General features: G+C 42.1%; 1 protein-coding gene across 1 annotated transcript in view; it reads right to left on the bottom strand.

Moving 5' to 3' along the window:
• Window positions 1-14,621: 14,621 nt before the first annotated feature.
• The window catches only part of NDUFAF6 (NADH:ubiquinone oxidoreductase complex assembly factor 6), a 169,774-nt gene continuing 164,928 nt past the window's right edge, over window positions 14,622-19,467 (bottom strand). The window contains exons 10-11 of the transcript XR_004071250.3: window positions 17,384-17,585; window positions 14,622-16,846 (exon numbers count right to left, since the gene is read on the bottom strand). The gene's annotated coding sequence lies outside the window, so the exon portion shown is untranslated. The remainder of the gene's footprint in view (window positions 16,847-17,383; window positions 17,586-19,467) is intronic.

Here is a 19,467-nt window from a genome sequence, read left to right as displayed (position 1 = left end):
ACCTGGGATCTTCCTCCTCCAGGCTTGTTGCTTCCTATCCTCCCCTATTTCAATAGAGTTTGTCTCTGAAACAAACAAGTCTTTTTTTAAATTAATAATTAGAACAAAATTGGCAAAGATGAACTTTTTTTAAATGAGGAAAGTTGTATGATCACACACACACAATCTTTCGTGTGTTAGAGTTGTCTCTAGATGAGTACAGATGTCACCAGGACGCTTGTCCGTACCATCACTCTACCTCATTCACCTCTACATGCACAGCAATATCTATCAGTGGGGAAAAGGCAGGACTAAATAATGCCTAAAATCCTTTTAAATTTTGAAAGTAGGAATTGCTATGTCTGACTGGTTGTCTAAGGTCAAGCCTAGAGCATTAGTTATCAAATATTTTTGGTCACTCACATTAGTAAAAATGTTTGCCCTCCTCACTTCCCATGTACTTATTTAGCTTAAGTAAAGTGCATAGATAGAAGCCAGAATGACTGTAATCAAACATTGGCTTTGTCTCTAACAACCTTGGCACATCCAAAGATGACTTTGGTTTTTTCACTTGTAAAATGGAGATAATAAAAGTATATCACAGAGTCATTATGCAGATGAAATGAATTAATATATGTAAAGCATATACCTGGCACACAGTGCTTTACAAGTGTGAAATAAAATTATTACATACATAATATACACACTTATATAGTGCTATGTAAGTGTGAAATAAAAGTTGTTACATATGTAATATACCCAGCTACTCAGGAGGCTGAGGCTGGAGGATCACTTGAGGCCAGGAGTTTGAATCCAGCCTGGGCAGCATAGAAGACGCAGTCACACATACACACAGAATTTTATGTATGATATATATAGTGTGTATTTATATACACACATACACCTATTATACCTAGTATGTTAGGTACATTAAAAAACAACATACACACACAAAAAAATCAGAAATAATGATTTTAAATATATATATGTATGTTTTCTTTCTGTACTCTTCATAGTCTATGCCCTCCCTGGGCTGCGTGCACCCCAGTTTGGAGACCGTTGATTTAGATCTGTGCTAACAAATACAGTAGCCACTAACCACATGTCTAAATTAAATGTAAATTTATTTAAATTAAAAATTTAGTTTCTCAGTCACACTGACCACATTTCAAGTGCTTAATAGCCACATGACTATTGGACAGTGCACATATAAAACATTTCCATCATTGCAGAAGTTCTATTGGATAGCACTGACCAAGCTGGAACAAAGCAGGGAACTCAAAAGTCACTGAAAGGAAGTAAGATTCACTCCTACCCGAACCTGTAACTATGGTACCCTGTTCAAGTCAAGTGATAAGACAGCTCTTTGAGCCTCACATCTCAACCGTAAAATGAAGATAAAAATAGGAATTACTGGCCAGGCACGTGGCTCACACCCAGCCCCATCCTCCCACCCGCCCAATTTTTTTTTTTTTTTTTTTGAGACAGAGTCTCACTCTGTGGCCCAGACTGGAATACAGTGGCGTGATCTTGGCTCACTGCAACCTCCACCTCCCAGGTTCAAGTGATTCTTCTGCCTCAGCCTCCCAAGTAGCTGGGATTACAGGCATGTGCCATCATGCCTGGATATGTTTTGTATTTTCTTTTTAGTAGAGACGAGTTTTCACCATGTTAGCCAGGCTGGTCTCAAACTCCTGACCTCAAGTGATCCACCTGCTTCAGCCTCCCAAGGTGTTGGGATTACAGGTGTAAACCACCACACCCGGCCTATAATCCCAGCACTTTGGGAGGTCGAGACGGGAGGACTGCTTGAAGCCAGGAGTTCAAGACCAGCCTGGGGAACATAGTGAGACTGTGTCTCTACAAAACAATTTTTAAATTAGCTGGGCACTTGGAGTCCCATCTCCTCAGGAGGCTGATGTGGAAGGATTCCTTGAGCCCAGGAGGTCAAGGCTGCAGTGCAGTGCAGTGAACAATGATCCAGCCACTGCACTCCAGCCTGAATGATGGAAGGAGACCCTTTCTCTTAAAAAAAAAAAGAAAGAAAAAAAAAAAGGAACTTCCTCATAAACTGCTGAATGGAGGAAATAAGATAATGTGTAAAGTGTATGACACGTTGTTAAAACATAGAGGAACTTGAAAAGATTAGTAAAACTTGAGTTTATATTTCCCCAATTTCTTTTTTTAATTTTTTACATTTGAAAATAAGAGATTGGGTCTTGCTTTGCTGCCCACGCTGGATTCAAACTCCTGGGCTCAAGGGATCCTCCCTCTCAGCCTCTTCAGTAACTGGGATTACAGGCATGCACCACCAAGACTGACTAACCCGATTCTTTAATCCTGAAAGGCAAAAAAGATCACGTTATTGTTCTTGAATCTAACGTGTATTTTGTAAAAGTGAATAGTTTGGTTAAGTTTTAATTGAAAGTAGAACATTCAAGAAGAGAGAGGATGGCAAATACCTGGATTTTAATTACTCCTTGATTTCTTTGTCCCCTCCACTTTTAAAGGCTGGTCTTCTCCTAGTTTTGCCCATCTCAGTAAAATGGCACTGCCATCCACAAACCTGATGAGTCATCAGCCTGTCATCCTTTTTCCCATGTCCTCCATCCAATCTCTTTATCTCCAAAATATTGTAGGATCTACCTTCAAAACACTTTATCTCATCTGTTCTCCTCTCCTCCTGGCCCCTCCACACAGGAGCCACACAGGATTGTGTCACTCCCTGAAGAAACATTTCCATGGCTCCCCACAGAGGCTGCCATATAGAATTGTACAGCTGTGGTAGAACAACCCTATGGGAGAGTGCATTCACATTGGAGGCACTGGAAATTTAATATTTATTATGAATATTTTAGGGCAGATTTTAGTGAAGTGACTCATTCTAACAAAATTATCTTACAACAATTTTCCAACAAGATGGAAATCTAATTTGCCCAAACATGCCACATAGAATAAGAGCGTTTCTCTTTCACTTAGTACGAAATACCAGCTCATCACCTGGTTCTACAAGACCCAGCACAATCCAGCCCCTGCCATCCCCTCCAACTTAAAATGATGCTACACTCCACCAACTGCCATTCACATTGACCTTCCATCATTTCCTAAAATAAATCAAGCTCAAAAGAGCTGCTGTGGGGCTCACTGCCCTGGACACCTCTCTACCTGGATAGTCACAACTCCACAGTCTCTGCCCTTCACATAGCTGTGGCTCCTTGTCATGTTTCAGGCCTCTGAGAGGCCTTTCCTGGACACTATGTCCTCAGTTACTCTCAGTCACAGCCCTTTGCTTGTTTCCCTCACAGAACTTACAGGTCTCCCTGGAGTCTGAAACCTGCATGAGGCCAGGGACCTCATTGTCCTCTCCTTTCTACCCATAGGTCCCAACAGGAGCATGTGCCAGCTTGTCAGTGGTCAACTCGGCATGATTGCCACCCCCTTCTACATTCTCTTCTGCACCTATAGGGAGACAGCCTAGCACTCTATTTTCCAGAGAACTTACTCTAAATGTTTCCAGGTTAAATTCTGCCAGTGGAGACACATGTATAAGGATTGAAAGGCAGAAGAAAAGCAGAACCCGTCATTCTCCAGTTGCTATGTTCTGAATGTTTGTGTCCCTCTAAAATTCATGTGCTGAAATATAATCACCAATGGGTTGGTTTTAAGAGGTGGGCCTTTGGGATGTGATTAGTTCATAAAGATAGAGCTCTTGTGAATGGGATTAGTGCCCTTAGAGAAGAGACCTGAGAGAGCCTGTGTGCCCTTCCACCACATGAGAACACAGTGAGAAATGTGCCATCTGTAAGGAACAGGCCTTCAGCAGACACCATTTGTTCTGGTTCATTGATCTTGGATTTCCCAGCCTCCAGAACTGTGAGCAATACATTTCTATTGTTTATAAATTACCCAGTCTAAGACATTTTGTTATAGCAGCCCAAATGGACTAAGATACCAGTATAAATTTGAACATGCAGCTCAAATCCTAAGGGGCTATTTTCCTGAACTTCTGGGAAAATATTAGATACAAAAAGGCAGCCATGCTGGCTCACACCTATAATCCTACCACTTTGGGAGGCCAAGGCAGGGAGACTGTTTGAGCTCAGGAGTTCAAGACCAGCCTAGGCAACATGGCAAAACCCGGTGTCTACAACAAATATAAAAATTAGCTGGGTGTGGTGGCACACACCTGTGGTTCCAGCTACTCCGGAGGCTGAGGTGGGAGAATTGCTTGAGCCCAAGAGGTCAAGGCTGCAGTGAGCCATCATCATGCCACTGCACTCCAGCCTGGGTGACACTGTGAGACCCTGTCTCAAAAAAAAAAAAAAAAAAAAAAAAAAAGCAAAAATCTGAATATACTACTTTTTAAAGAGGAGGGATACGTATTATTACTTTTTTTTTTTTTCTTGAGACGGAGTCTCGCTCTGTCGCCCAGGCTGGAGTGCAGTGGCGCGATCTTGGCTCACTGCAAGCTCCACCTCCCAGGTTCACGCCATTCTCCTGCCTCAGCCTCCCGAGTAGCTGGGACTACAGGTGCCCGCCACCACGCCTGGCTAATTCTTTTGAATTTTTAGTAGAGACGGGGTTTCACCGTGTTAGTCAGGATAGTCTCGATCTCCTGATCTCGTGATCCGCCCGCCTCGGCCTCCCAAAGCGCTGGGATTACAGACGTGAGCCACCACACTCGGCCAAAGGGGAGGGGGCTGTATTCTCGAAAAAAAAAAAAAAAGCAATACCTGACCCTAGACTGGACCCTGTACTATAAGGGGAGGGTGCTATAAAGGACGATATCAGGTCAACTGACAAAATTAAACATGAATGGAAAATTAGATAAAAGTGTTATGTCAAAGTTAAATTTACTGTTCTGGTTATATAAGAGAATGTACCTATTCTTAGGATGTATGCACTAGTGTATTTAAGGGTAAATGAAGTGTGTATAAATGTTATATATAACATAATTTAAATATTACATATAAAGGAGAAAACTCACATACATAAAGGATAAAGCAAATGGAGTAAAATGTTAGTGGGTAAATCTGGGTAGAGGGTATATGAATGTTCCTTATATTATTTCTACTTTTGCAACCTGTCTGTAAGTTTGAAACTATTTCCCAAAAAACAGTTAAAATATATAAAGCACTAAATAAAGTACTCTGAATAATGCAAGACAAACTAGGATAGTTGTTGTAAATATTCAGTCTCAAAATGGACCTAAACTGACTGTTATATGATTAAACAGCAATACATTTTACACTTTTTTTCTAATTCCCCAGAGAACAGAAAGTGAATTTACTGTTTTTACAGAAGACAAGATGTTCCCTGGCTATGGGAAAATAACCCATCGTACACACAGCATCTTTTTAAGCATTTCAATATGCAACATTTGTGGCTTTGCTGCCCACTGTGACCTGCAACCCAGTTTGGCACAACCATATTTGCTGCAAATCCTGGACTGCATGAAGTGGGATCAGATATTATATTCCTTATAAAATTCATTATGTAAAGAGAATAATCCAACATATAGCCTCATCCCCAAATTGCAGCATCACATACTTTTTGCTTTGAAGCAAGAAGGCCCTGGGCATGGAAATACAGTTCTGTGCCTTTTTGTTTGTTTGTTTGTTTGTTTTTTTGAGACAGAGTCTCGCTCTGTTGCCTAGGCTGGAATGCAGTGGCTCTCTGCCACTTCCACCTTCCAGGTTCAAGCCTCCCAAGTAACTGGGATTATAGGTGCCCTCCACAATGCCCGGCTAATTTATTTTTTGTATTTTTAGTAAAGACGGGGTTTCACCATGTTGGCCAGGCTGGTCTCAAACTCCTGACCTCAAGTGATCTGCCTGCCTCAGCCTCCCAAAGTGCTGGGATTATAGGCATGAGTCACCACGCCCGGCCAGTTCTGTGCCATCTTATCAAAGACCCTTATAGTCAGCTCTTAGAAAACCGTTTAGAAAAGTTTCCCAGTTAAATGACATAGAAGGTTCTTTTAAATATATTACAAAACCAGGCATGGTGGCTTGTACCTGTGATCCCAGCTACTCAGAAGGCTGGGGTGAAGGATCTCTTGAGCCCAGGAGTTCAAGTGCAGCCTGAGCAACATAGCAAGACTGTCTCTAAAATATATACATATTGCAAGACCCTGTCTCTAATATACACACACACACACACACACACATATATCTAATATATGTATATATATAGCTAATATATGTATATATATGTATAATAGCAAAAAAAAAAATCCTCTGTGCTCTGCCTATTCACCTCTCCCTTCCCCCAACACCTGGCAACCACTGATCTTTTCACTGTCTTTCTATATATATATATGTAGTATATATATATACACACACACACATATATAGCATATATATGTACTCCTATATATAGCATATATATATCATTCATATATATATATGTATATATAGTGCATATATAGCGAGAGAGAGAGAGAGAGAGAGCAAGACAGTGAAAAGATCAGTGGTTGCCAGGTGTTGGGGGAAGGGAGAGGTGAATAGTCAGAGCACAGAGGATTTTTTTTTTTTTTTTTTTTTGACAGAGTTTTGCTCTTGTTGCCCAGGCTGGAGTGCAATGGCGTGATCTTGGCTCACTGCAACCTCCACCTCCCGGGTTCAAGCAATTCTCCAGCCTCAGCCTCCCGAGCAGCTGGGATGCACCACCACGCCCAGTTAATTTTGTGTTTTTAGTAGAGATGGGGTTTCTCCATGTTGGTCAGGCTGGTCTCAAACTCTTGACCTCACGAGATCAGCCTGCCTTGGCCTCCCAAAGTGTTGGGATTACAGGTGTGAGCCACCATGCCCAGCCGCACAGAGGATTTTTAATAAAACAACTCCATATGATACTGTAATGGTAAAAAGATACCATCAGACATTTGCCCAAACCCATAGAATGTACACCACTAAGAGTGAACCCTAACATAAACTGTGGTCTTTAGGTAATATTGACTTGTCAGTGTAGATTCATAGATTGTATGAATAACAACTGTATCACTCTGGTGCAGGATGTTGATAGTAGAGGAGGCTGTGTGTTTTGGGGGTCAGGGGATATAATGGGAACTCTGAACTTTCTACTCAATATTACTGTGAACATAAAACTGCTCCAAAAATAAAATCCATTCAAAAAAAAATGACGCACATGTCTCTTGGAGAGGTTGAAATTTAAGCTTGGAGAGTCATTTGAGAAATTTTTTGGCAGGCAATTAAATTCATCGCTTGAAAGATTTATTGTAATCATTTTCCTTTGGCAACTGCTCTTTTAACCATCTGTCAAGCTATTTCACCTTAGAATCAAAAAGTGATGTTTAAATTTGAACTGAGATACTTATCAATATTTTTAAAAATTAAATTTTCTTGGCAGAAATTTGATCTTGATCTTGGGAGTTTTAACATAAAAATCTAGTATACGTTGCATCCTGTGAATTTTTCCAACAATCAATGTAAATTGAGTATTTGCCTTACTGCAAACTAAGTTTATATATTTCTAACAGGGACATCATTTACTTGTCATATCGGAAACTAAGGAACTAGGTTTATAATCACCTCTGTCCTATCAAAAACATAAGACTTAACACCCTACAATAAAATACATTCTAAGTAGATTAGTAAATTATGTGTAAAATATGTAAACTTGAGTATAAAAAAATCCATATAAAATACACCACTCTATTAATGTTTTTTCTCTGACTAGCATGCTTCTTTTCCTTTTTTCTTCTTTGTATCTAGCCAATCTTCTATAATAAGTGTGTATTGTTTTATTTTTTAGAAAAACACAAGGCACAATCATGGGTACATTTTGGATCCAGTTCAAATACTCATACACAAAAATACACAATAGCTGCTTTATTAGTCCATTTTCATGTTGCTGATAAAGACATACCCGAGACTGGGAAGAAAAAGAGGTTTAATTGAACTCACAGTTCCACGTGGCTGGGGAAGCCTCAGAATCATGGCGGGAGACAAAAGGCACTTCTTACATGGTGACAGCAAGAGAAAATGAGGAAGATGCAAAAGCGGAAACCCCTAATAAAACCATCAGATCTCATGAGACTTATTCACTACCACAAAAACAGTATGGGGGAACTGCCCCCATGATTCAAATTATCTCCCACCGGGTTTCTCCCACAATACATGGGAATTCTGGGAGTACAATTCAAGATGAGATTTGGGTGGGGACAAAGCCAAACCATATCATTCTGCCCCTGGACCCTCCAAATCTCATGTCTCACATTTCAAAACCAATCATGCCTTCCCAACAGTCCCTCAAAGTCTTAACTCATTTCAGCATTAACTCAAAAGTCCTCACTCCAAAGTCTCATCTGAGACAAGGCAAGTCCCTTCCGCCTATGAGCCTGTAAAATCAAAAGCAAGCTAGTTACTTCCTAGATACAATGGGGGTACAGGTATTGGGTAAATCTGTTCCAAATGGGAGAAATTGACCAAAACAAAGGGGTTACAAGGCCCATGCAAGTCTGAAACCCAGCAGGACAGTCAAATTTTAAAGCTTCAGAATGATCTCTTTTGACTCCAGGTCTCACATTCAGGTCATGCTGACACAAAAGGTGGGTTCCCATGGTCTTGGGTAGCTCCACCCCCGTGGCTTTGCAGAGTAAGCCTCCCTCCTGGCTGCTTTCACGGGCTGGCATTGAGTGTCTGCAGCTTTTCCAGGTGCATGATGCAAGCTGCCGGTGGATCTACCATCCTGGGATCTGGAGAATGGTGGCCGTCTTCTCAGAGCTCCACTAGGCAGAGCCCCAGTGGGGGATCTGTGTCAGGGCTCTAATCCCACATTTCCCTTCTGCACTGCCCTAGCAGAGGTTATCCTTGAGGGCCCCTGCCCTGCAGCAAACTTCTGCCTGGGCATCCAAGCATTTCCATACTCCTCTGAAATCTAGGTGGAGGTTCCCAAACCTCAATTCTTGACTTCTGTGCACCCGCAGGCTGAACACCACATGGAAGCTGCCACAGCTTGGGGCTTCCACCCTCTGAAGCCACAGCCCGAGCTCTACATTGGCCCCTTTCAGCCATGGCTGGAGTGGCTGGAATACAAGGCACCAAGTCCCTAGGCTACACACAGCATAGGGACCCTGGGCCTGGCCCATGAAACCACTTTTTCCTCCTGGGTCTCTGGGCCTGTGATGGGAGGGGCTGCTGTGAAGGTCTCTGACATGGCCTGCAGATATTTTCCCTGTGGTCTTGGGGATTAACATTAGGCTTCTTGCTACTTCTGCAAATTTCTGCAGCTGGCTTGAATTTTTCCTCAAAAAATGGGTTTTTCTTTTCTACTGCATCATTGGGCTGCAAATTTTCTGAACTTTTATGCTGTTTCCCTTATAAAACTGAATGCCTTTTATAGTATCCAAGTCACCTCTTGCGTGCTTTGCTGCTTAGAAATTTCTTCCACCAGATACCCTAAATCATGACTGTCAAGTTCAAAGTTCCACAAATCTCTAGGGCGGGGGCAAAATGTCACCAGTCTCTTTGCTAAAGCATAACAAGAGTCACCTTTGCTCCAGTTCCCAGCAAGTTCCTCATCTCCATCTGAGACCACCTCAGCCTGGACCTTACTGTTCATATTGTTATCAGCATTTTGGCAAAGCCACTCAATAAGGTTCTAGGAAGCTCCAAACTTTCCCACATTTTCCTGTCTTCTTCTGAGCCCTCCAAACTGTTCCAACCCTCTGCCTGTTACCCACTTCCAAAGTCGCTTCCACATTTTCGGGTGTCTTTTCAGCAGTGCTCCACTCTACTGGTACCAATTTAGTATATTAGTCCGTTTTCACGCTGCTGATAAAGACATACCCGAGACTGGAAAGAAAAAGAGGTTTAATTGGACTTACAGTTCCACATGGCTGGGGAGGCCTCAGAATCACGGTGGGAGGCAAAAGGCACTTCTTACATGGCAGCAGCAAGAGAAAATGAGAAGGAAGCAAAAGTGAAAACCCCTGATAAACTCATCAGATCTCGTGAGACTTATTCACTATCAAGAGAACAGCAAGGGAAAGACCGCCCCCGTGATTCAATTACCTCCCCCTGGGTCCCTCCCACAACACGTGGGAATCCTGGGAGATACAATTCAAGTTGAGATTTGGGTGGGAACACAGCCACACCATACCAGCTGCTTTCTTCCATAGAAAATTTCTAAATTATTGGAACATTACCTCCCCTGCCATTAGAGGAAAAATACACAGCAAATGCTGTATTCCTCAACATTAAATCCTATAAATGGCAAAACATTAACCTCAACAAGCAGTTATTTAACAAGCTTATGTCCTATGAAACTAGCTCAAAATAAGTATAAAATCTGCAAAGTTAGAACACTGTATTAGGTTTTTAAAAATTGGTGCCAGATTAAACAAAATTCAACAGAAACCTTAAATCCAAATGTTGCCAAGTGAATCTATTTAAAAAGCAAGCCGGGCTGGGTGTGGTGGCTCACGCCTGTAATCCCAGCACTTTGGGAGGCCGAGGTGAGCAAATCATGAGGTCAGGAGATCAAGACTGTCCTGGCCAACACGGTGAAACCCCGTCTCTACTAAAAATACAAAAATTAGCTGGGTGTGGCGGCACACGCCTGTCATCCCAGCTACTCCGGAGGCTGAGGCAAGAGAATCACTTGAACCCAGGAGGCAGAGTTTGCAGTAAGCCGAGATCGCGCCACTGCACTCCAGCCTGGTGACAGAGCTAGACTCCATCTCAAAAATAATAAAATAAAATGAAATAAAATAATAAAAAGCAAGCTGGGTGTGGTGGCTCACGCCTGTAATCCTAGCACTTTGGGAGGCCAAGGCGAGCAGATTGTCTGAAGTCAGGAGTTCAAGACCAGCCTGGCCAACAAGATAAAACCCTGTCTTTACTAAAAATACAAAAATTAGTTGGGCATGGTGGCACACACCTGTAGTCCCAGCTACTCAGGGGGCTGAAACAGGAGAACTGCTTGAACCTGGGAGGCGGAGGTTGCAGTGAGCTGAGATCACACCAGTGCACTCCCGCTTGGGCAACAGAGTGACACTCTATCTCAAAATAAATAAATAAATAGCAATATATTTTTCTAGAGTACTGGCATAAATATGTCATTTATATTCCCATGCAAATACATGAAATTTAAGCATGATTTTATTTTTAAAATGTATTTTTAAATAAAAACTTTTATAGTTTAAAGCCAGAGAGACCTAGATTCAAAATCTGATTTATAAGTTTTTAGTTGGCTAACTCTGTGTAAGTGGCTTAATTGCTCTGCACCTCAATTTCTTTCTTTCTTTTTTTTTCTCAGCCTCCCAAAGTGCTGGGATTACGGGTGTGAGCCACCACGCCTGGCCTGCACCTCAGTTTCTTTATTTGTAAAATTTATAAAATGAGGAAAACAACCGCTATCCCCTATGATTATAAAGATTAGCGATAATATGAAGCAAAGCACACAGCACGGCACCTAGCAAATAGCAGATGCTCAATAAACAGAGGATGTGTTGGCAATAGTTGCAGTAGCAAATGTTGCTGCTGTTGAAATTACTAAGAAAATATAAATTTTTACCACTCATGTGAAAAGGCAGGAAGTGGTATATTAATCCTTGATGTGTCTGATTCACAGGTCCCTGGCCAATTCTTGCAAAGGTCTTTCCACCATCTTTGTGCCTCTTCAATGACTTTATATTCCTGAAGTTGAGAACCCACAAGGGCTGTTCACAAACAGGACAAATGCCATGTGAACACACCATCATTCAGTTGTAGCCACCCAATCCCACTCCTCACCTGGTCTCCCTTTGACTCTGTGTGAAGCTATCCCCTACACTCATCTCCAGCCCTGACTTCTACCCAAATTCACCCACATGTTTCTCCACTTCTTAGCTCAAATTCAGCCACCAGGCCTGGTGGGCACCAGGACAGGCAGGCATGGCTGGATAGAGGGGAAGGTGGCTGGACCAATAGTGCCTCAAAGAAGGGTCTGTGTTCCTTGCAGAGCAGTTTGCCCATTCTACCTCAATTGGGCCTCAGCACATACAATCGCCATTGCATTATGACTCACACATAAGGCAAGTCATCTTTTAGGAAAGGAAACCAAAATTTGGAAATGAAACTAAGGGCAAGGCAGCCAAGAAACAGGGAACAGAGGCAAAAGGCAGAGAGGCTTATAGCCAGAGACCACAGGACTTGGTGCAAAGGTCTGTTTCTAAAACGAGGGCCAAAATTCCTAAGTGTTAGAAAGGAAATTTTGATCTGGAAAACACTAAATTAAATAGCTTTCTGATGGTGATGCAAAGTTACGAATGGCCTCTTCCCACTATGCAACACCTTCTTCCCACTTTCTCCGTTTACTGAACTTTTCTCCTGTTGTTTCTCTCCCATTTCATCTCCAGCATATCTTCACCTTATTTTCACCTTGTCTCTGCTTTCCTACAAGAAGAGTCCTGATACACATTCAACTTTCCCAGAAATGGAGCACTGTGGTTGTAAAGAGAAATAAAAATATGTTCATCATGAATTTGAAGACCAAAATTATCATGGAAATCTTCCACTTGGGGATAAGGTTGGAGTGGAAAGAAAATATAGAGTAAATTCATCTTATTTATTTATATATCAATTCATTCATTTATTTACAAATATCTATTGCCTGCTATGAACTAAGTATTGTTCCTAGAGTTGGGGATGGCCTAGGGTAGGGCAGGTAGGAGAAACAGACAGAGTCCCTGTCCTCATGGAGCTCACATTCTAGCAAGGAGAGAAAAGACAGACAATGGTGAGTACAATAAAGGAAATAAAGATGATAGGCAGCATGATGTCATTAGGAATCAAGAATCATTTGACATACTAATTTTGAAACATCTATTAGTGATCTCACATAGCAATATCAAGTCTAGAGTAAGGGGAGAGATCAGGACTGAAAATACAAATTTGAGCATTGTCTACAAAGAGATGGGGAAGGAGAATAGAGTTAAGGGTGCTTGCAAGAAAATTTTAAGAATAAAATCTTTCAAAATCAAAGATACAAAGATGAACGAATATAATCTGTCTGTTATGAACTGAATATTTGTGTCACCCCCAAATTCATGTTAGAATATTAACCCTCAATGTGATAGAATTAGGAGTTTGAGCCTTTGAGAGTTAATGAGCTCATGAGAATGGAGTCCTCATAAATGGGACTAGTGCCCTTATATAAAGGACCCCAGAGAGCTCTCTCAGCCTCTTTCCACAATGGGAGGATCCAAGAAGCAGGCAGTATACAACTCTTGCCAGAACCCAACTATGCTGGCACACTGATTTGAGACTTCCAACTTCCAGAAGTGTAAAAAATACGTTTCTGTTGTTGATAAGTCACCCAGTTTATGGTATTTTGTTATAGCAGCCTAAACTAAGAGACTATTATAAGAAATGATGCTTTATGGAGATACCATCTCACACCAGTTAGAATGGCGATCATTAAAAAGTCAGGAAACAACAGGTGCTGGAGAGGATGTGGAGAAATAGGAACACTTTTACACTGTTGGTGGGAATGTAAACTAGTTCAACCATTGCGGAAGTCAGTGTGGCGATTCCTCAGGGATCTTGAACTACAAATACCATTTGACCCAGCCATCCCATTACTGAGTATATACCCAAAGGATTATAAATCATGCTGCTATAAAGACACATGTACACGTATGTTTATTGTGGCACTATTCACAATAGCAAAGACTTGGAACCAACCCAAATGTCCAACAATGATAGACTGGATTAAGAAAATGTGGCACATACACACCATGGAATACTATGCAGCCATAAAAAATGATGAGTTCATGTCCTTTGTAGGGACATGGATGAACCTGGAAACCATCATTCTCAGCAAACTATCGCAAAGACAAAAAACCAAACACTCCCATGTTCTCACTCATAGGTGGGAATTGAACAATGAGAACACATGGACACAGGAAGGGGAACATCACACACCGGGGCCTGTAGTGGGGTGGGGGGAGGGGGGAGGGATAGCATTAGGAGATATACCTAATGTTAAATGATGAGTTAATGGGTGCAGCACACCAACATGGCACATGTATACATACGTAACAAACCTGCACGTTGTGCACATGTACCCTAAAACTTAAAGTATAATAAAAAAAAAAAAGAAATGATGCTTTATGCTCAAAGATGTTTTTTGCAGTATTCTAATACCATTAATAAGTGGGAAACACTAAACATCTATTTGAGAGCAGTTGAATACTTTGTCACAATGAAATATTATTCAATAATTCGAAGTCTTTACTAAGACTTCTTGATAGAAAAGGGATACATTTATATTATAATACTAAGTGATAAAAACTACAAACCTATCTATATAGCATGATAACAATATATAAAAAATATCTATAAAAAAAGAACAGGACAGCTGCTCGAGAGGCTGAGGCAGAAGAATCACTTGAACCTGGGAGGCAGAGGTTGCAGTGAGCCAAGCTTGTGCCACTGCACTCCGGCCTGATGACAGAGAGAGACTCCATCTCAAAAAAAAAAAAAAAAAAAAAGAACAGGAGAAATTACATAAAAGGGTAACCATAGTAATTCTTTTTTTTTTTTTTAAGTCTTTTCTATATTGTCTACAATTCCCATTTTATTAATCAGCTTAGGCTAGGCTGATGGTGAGGCAACAAAAAACACTGGATATCTCAATGGCTTAACACATAAAATGTATTTCTCACCCAAAGTCAGCTGTAAGTTAGGTGCAGTAGATAATAAAAGATAACCATTATTAATACTTTCCCACTCTGTGGCATATGCTACTCATTGCACCAACGTTAGGAGTCTAATGCCCCTCCCTTTGAACCTGAACTGGCCTTAGTGACTTGCCTTGACCAACAGAATATGGCAGCAATGATGTTCCAGGACATCCAGGGGTAGCTTGTAAGAAGCTTTTTCAATCCCATCTTGGTCTCCTGGAATACTCACTCTTGGGATGCATCTGGTGGGAACCCAGAACCCATGCAGTGAGACTCTAAAGTCACATAGGTGCTCCAGTTGACAGCTTCCTTACACTCAGTCAATAGCCAGCATTAATTGCAGCCAGACAAGTGAGCCACTTTGGAGATCCAGATCAGATGAGTTGTTAGGGTGACTGCAGCTCCAGTCAACACCTGACGGCAATCAGATGAAAGACCCAAGCAAGAACTGCCCAGCTTAGCCCAGTCAGCCGACACAGAATCATAAGAGATAATAGTAAATTGTTGCTTGAAACTACTAAGTTTTTTGGGGAGGTTGAACACATGGAAATCAATAACCAGAACATCTACTGGCTCTCCAAAGCAGCTGACATCCATGCAGTGACTCAGTGATCCAGGCTGCTTTGTTCTTACAACTCCACCATCTTAATATCTGGCCTCCACTATCACTCTGAAGGAGAAGAGAGAACTGAAAGTTTGCATAGGAATTTTTGCTGCCTTGGCCTGGAAGAGACATATGTCATTTTTGTCCACAGCCTAGTCATACGGCCTGTCTAACTAAAAGGCAAGCTAAGAAGTGCAGTCTTCCTGCACCCAGGAAGGAGAAAAAATGATACACTGGTGAACACTGGTAATTTCTGTCAAGCCTGTGCATTGCGTTCACTTTTTAATTGTGAAATATTCCAAACATAACAAAAGTGCAATGCCCAAAATAACAGGCATTCATCTACTCACTATCCAGACATTTAACTTGTACAACCACACACACACAAAGCTTTATTTGTAAAAAGATTATTGGATATTAAATGTCCCTGGAGAGCTTTCTGTGGATGTTGGGTGATAATCGCTGACTAAAGTCTTTCAAAGATTTCAAGTTCAGACTCTTTAAAATCCACTCTCACTCCTCAGCCCACCTTTCCAGGGACCTCACAGTTTTTCTACCAGTACACTCAATAGAGAGTGTTGGTATTTTTTGCCTCCTTGCATCCATTTACTCTCTCTAAAACAACACCCTAATTTTCCTTTGCATAACCATTCAAACCCACTCTCAGCAAGGCAAGTATAATCTGAATGGGATTAATTCCCCCGCAACTCCAGTGATGAGCTGATCTATGCTCAGCAGGGTATCCCGTGCTCCTGGATACAGCCACCAGTCCCATTAGTATGAAGCCCAGGAATTTATCTGACATCTGAGGGCAGAGAGGTTCTCTCTCTTGCTGTCATGAACAAGGAAACATATGATCCCAGGACTGTTGGCATCTGCTTTGGGACTTTGAAGGAAGACTGCCCTAGGATGCAGTTCATACAGTGGAAGCCAGAACAAAGAGAGGAAAAGAAACAAGATCCTTAATCAAGCCTTATCTAGAGCCTGAACTGCCTCCTGACTTTTTAGGTGAGACCATGAATTCTTTTTATTGTTTAAGTCAGCGTAAGTTGGGTTTTCTGTTGATTTCAACCAAGGCTTCTAACTAATAGTGTCAACACAATAATCCAGTCACACAGAGTCACTTTCAGTTCTCTTAAATACATGCACTTTTTACTTCAAAATATGGTTAAACTCAGCCTTCAATGTGGTTAGGCTTGGCACAGTGGCTCACACCTGTAATTCCAGCACTTTGGAAGGCCGAGGCAGGAGGATCACTTGAGTGCAGAAATTCAAGACTAGCCTGAGCAACACAGCAAGACCCCGTCTCTAAAAAAAAGAAAAATTAGCTGGTTGTGTTGGCATTCACCTGTAGTCCCAGCTACTTGGGGGGCTGAGGTGGGAGGATCGCTTGAGCCCAGGGGGTTGAGGCTGCAGTGAGCCATGATCGCACCACTGCACTCCAGCCTGGATGACAGAGCAAGATCCTATCTCAAACAAAACAAAACAAAAAAGTGGCGAGTACAGTCACTCGTAAAAAGCATGATCCAGGCCCCAGTGATCATGGCTGAAGAACAAATCACCATCTGCGGCATCTAGAAAAAGAAAAAAAAAAACTTTAAAAACTGAGAATATTCCAGCTGTTGAGCATTCCTTAAGCGTTGGCTTGTAGACATCTGTCACTTTTGTTTGTTCGTTTTTTTGTTTTTTTGTTTTTGTTTTTTTTTTTTTTGAGATGGAGTTTCGCTCTTTCGCCCAGGCTGGAGTGCAGTGGCGCGATTTCGGCTCACTGCAACCTCCGCCTCCCCGGTTCAAGCGATTCTTCCGCCTCAGCCTCCCGAATAGCTGGGATTACAGACACGTGCCACCACCCCCGGCTAATTTGTGTGTTTTTAGTAGAGACGGGTTTTCACCATGTTGGTCAGGCTGGTCTCCAACTCCTGACCTCAGGGGATCCACCCGCCTCAGCCTCCCAAAGTGCTGAGATTACAGGCGTGAGCCATCGCGCCCGGCGGACATGTGTCATTTTAGGGCACTTGCCTGAACAAGTGAGCAGCTCTCACACTCTGAGGTCACACCTTCTCTCAAAACTATCTGCCAAGCAGTCATGTTTGGAGCAACTGAAAAGATACCTTGAAGCTGCGTAAAGACCCTCATCCGAGGTCTGACAGCTCGCGTATGTGAAATACGTGGCTAGAAAAGCCTCGACTGAGTCAAAGTTATGCTTCTAACTTCCTGATGCGGTCGTTTGAATGGAGAAGTGTGCGTTCCTCTGAGTATGTGCAACAGAGCTCCAACCAGTGTGGCTGAGTCAACTGGAGAAAGTTTCAAGGACTGAAAAAAAAAAAAAAAAAAAGAAGGGAAATGGAGAAACAGTTTTCAATCAGAGAAGCAAGACTCTTCCTTTTCCTGTTATAACTCTGTCATCTTCTCACCACATTTAAACAGCTAGAGAAGTCTCCAAGAAATGATAATATAACATTTAAAAGTTGCCAAGGGATGCCTTCCAGAAATAGCATAGTAAGTGGAACATGTGGCTTGCAGTCATCTCAGTCATTCAGATCCATCTTTTCTCGGGTCACTATAATTTTTCCCTCTCTCCTTCCTAAATAAGACCCTTCAGCCTTCTTGGTGCTGACAAATATTGAGGTGTTCAAGACAAACTTTTTAGATTCCAGTAGAAATGATGAATAAATTAGATTGATTAAACATAAAAAGAATTTTTGAAGAGTTGGCAATTCGGCAAGTTGAGTACATGATTTGCTTGGCCCTTCAAATGCAAGCCTATCTCAATAGACACTTTTTTTTTTTTTTTTTAAACAGTCTCGCTCTATCCCCCAGGCTGGAGTGCAGTGGTGTGATCTCAGCTCACTGCAACCTCCGCCCCCCAGGTTCCAGCGATTCACCTGCCTCAGCCTCCCGAGTAGCTGGGATTACAAACACCTGCCACCATGCCTGGCTAATTTCGAGACGCTTTCACGTATTATTTTCTGCAAATCTCAGGAGAACATTTATATTAGCTTATTTTTCATTTCAGATCTAATTTGAAGCACTGGTATCAAAGTCCATTTTATAAATCTCAACAATATGTTAAAGAAAACCATATCTGACTTTTTTGTTAATGTTGCTATTTTAATCTCACAGAAAGAAAAATATGGGAAAAGGAAAGACCATAATTATCACCTGTGTATACCGGGTGAATGAAAGAGATTACAGAACAGTGGTAGAAAATATATACAGAAAGTCAGCAAGATGACTCATAAGTACAGTCACTGAAATAGCTCAGCTTGTGTATACGGTGTGACAGATCTGCCAACAACTAACTAATGGAATAGAATAATGAATCACTTGGGACTAAAGTTATTTAAAAGTTCCTGTGAAGTACACCTCCATAGGCAGTTCCAGAAAATGCCATTGACTTTCAGCAAACATGGCTTTTGGTATAAGCGGGGAAATCACAGGAAAGTCACTTACTGGTGAACTCACAGCACCAGCTGTTTTGCGGTCCTGTGGGCCTCCCTCACATTCACCTCCACCTGCCTGTCAGGGAACCACTGGGGTTCAGTGGTTAAACTTCTGGGACCATGCCTCTGGCTAAGGGTGAGGCACCCACTCCCCACCCTTCTCCTTTCTTCTCTTGTGCAAGCCTCAGGCCACTGAGGGCCCTTCTCCCTTTAAAGACAACACCATTCATTTTTTGTTTGTTTTTGAGACGGAGTCTCTCTCTGTCCCCTAGGCTGGAGTGCAGTCGCGCCACCTCAGCTCACCGCAACCTCTCTGCCTCCCGGGTTCATGTGATTCTTGCCAATGCCACTCATTTTATCTCTTACTTCTCTGCTCTAGTCCAAGGATGGAGGTGCAGATTGCTTGTCCAATGCAGTCTTTGCTCTTTCCTAACAAAAGCACTTATTTCCTTTCCTGGCTAAGCCTTCACTGCAGATGACCTCAGGAAGGCAAGCAGGGCTTGAAGGCAAGAAGAGTCAATGCAGGAAAGCCTCAGGGCTTAAGGAATCCCACCAAGTTCTCACCTCCCGGGACCTGGATACAATTCCTGACCCCTGGAAGGTCCCTCAGACTCTGCGTACTCTGCACCTCACTGTATCATAAGCTCTGAGCTCTCCTCTCCCAGGGATGGGGATGGCGCAGAGTTGATCATTCCTCCATGAGGCCTGTCTCCCAGTGCTTATACCTGCAGCTCCAGTGGGGACTGAATGAT

Source organism: Gorilla gorilla, chromosome 7, assembly GCF_029281585.2.
Source record: "Gorilla gorilla gorilla isolate KB3781 chromosome 7, NHGRI_mGorGor1-v2.1_pri, whole genome shotgun sequence".
Classification (NCBI taxonomy): domain Eukaryota; kingdom Metazoa; phylum Chordata; class Mammalia; order Primates; family Hominidae; genus Gorilla; species Gorilla gorilla.
The sequence above is the reverse complement of the archived record's forward strand: the minus strand, read 5'-3'. Positions and strand labels throughout refer to the sequence as shown.